General features: G+C 39.5%; 1 non-coding gene across 1 annotated transcript; it reads right to left on the reverse strand.

The window, feature by feature from the left end:
* Positions 1-1,400: 1,400 nt before the first annotated feature.
* On the reverse strand, positions 1,401-1,502 carry LOC111814175. Its single transcript, XR_002819220.1, has one exon. It is a non-coding gene; the product is annotated as a U6 spliceosomal RNA (small nuclear RNA).
* Positions 1,503-1,580: the final 78 nt, after the last annotated feature.

Below are 1,580 nucleotides of genomic sequence, written 5' to 3' on the forward strand. Positions count from 1 at the left end.
TTTGCCAAATTTCAATTTATCCAGTTGTGCCTTGCTTAGGTCTGGCTGCTGTGCTCAGCGGATTCCTTCTGCATGCTTTAGGAGTGAACCTTTTCTGTCCCTCTGTGTAGATGTTCTGGTCTTGGACTAGTTGGCTGGTTCTGTTCCCTACATTATCTGCAGGGTCTTCAGACGCAGAGTTTCACCCCTCACCTGTATGCCAGGTCTGGGCTGTGTCTGTAGTGTTCCACTGGATTCAGGGGTGCACAGAAGCTCTCCCACATGCTAACTGTGCCTGGGTTTGTCTGGATCTGGGTTTCCTGACAACTTGTCAGACTTTCACACTCACTCAGTGTTCGTGGCATTTGCTCCGTGGTGCTCTGGATGTCCCAAGGACTCAGGAGAGGGTCTCACTCACATCATGTACCTGGATTTGTATTGGAGAGCTTCCGAGGATGCATGCTTGCCTGAAGCTCTTCCACACAGTTGCTGGTCTTAGGCTACGCCTGAATATCTCATGGAGTTTTTGTTCTTGATCCTACTTAAGATTTCCATGTGTGAATTAACTTACCTATATTGAACAATCCTTGAATTTCAGGAACCAAGCCTACTTGCTTGCTTTGCATGAATTTTTTTAAAAATTATGTTTACTGATAAATTTTGTGTATGCATAATGATCACATTCATTATAGGGAAATTGTATCTTCCTCATGACATCCTTTGAATCCACATTTTCGACTTCTCCTGTTTGCATTTTTCATTTCACTTTCCCCTCCCCATTCACAATGATCAGGTTTAATTTTTTCATTATTTTTTCAGTGTTTTCTTCCTTTTTTGTTTTTCTTCGCTCCTCCTCATCTCCTCTCCTTTTGAGGTAACTTCCTAGTCCACAATATCTGTTATTTTTTTATATTCTTATGTTCTCAGCTTCCTGAATCAAAGAAATAATCTCCTATTTCCACAGGCATGTTTGTTTCATTGTACTTATAATTATGTTCTCAGAGTCTATCCATTAAAGTATAAATGTCTGAATTTTACATTTCTTCTTGGCTGAGTAATAATTCATCAAAGAAATTCACATCTATGTATCCATTCTTTTCTTGATTGATATTGGAATATTTTTCCAAGTTTTATCTATTAAAAATTTTGACACTAAAACATGAATGTACATGTATTGCTCTGATGTTTTTATATGTTTTAATTCTTCTAAGAATTTATCTAATGTCAAATGATACTTTAGTCCTAGGATTTTTGTTGATTTTTTTTTGTTGTTGTCTGCTCAAATAGGTGAGCAGCCTAAAGCACCTGATTAGGAAGGAGCAGAGACTGGGCATTGATTCACAGTGTGGCATGGTAGCCTTTCCCCAGGGCAAAATAAGACTGGAGAGTGACACTGGGTGTGGTTCTCGTACCGCTCATCTCAGAATTTGCGAGACTAGAAACAGGAGGATCCTTGCGCAAGGGCCATGTTAATCTTCTCTGTATCGTTCCAATTTTAGTATATGTGCTGCCGAAGCGAGCACCAGTAACTGTTATGGTCATTATGCATGTCCACAACACACTAGAACTTTATGCGATATCCTATCTCAAACTGTTAGAAG

Source organism: Octodon degus, unplaced genomic scaffold (assembly GCF_000260255.1).
Source record: "Octodon degus isolate 3935 unplaced genomic scaffold, OctDeg1.0 scaffold00278, whole genome shotgun sequence".
Classification (NCBI taxonomy): domain Eukaryota; kingdom Metazoa; phylum Chordata; class Mammalia; order Rodentia; family Octodontidae; genus Octodon; species Octodon degus.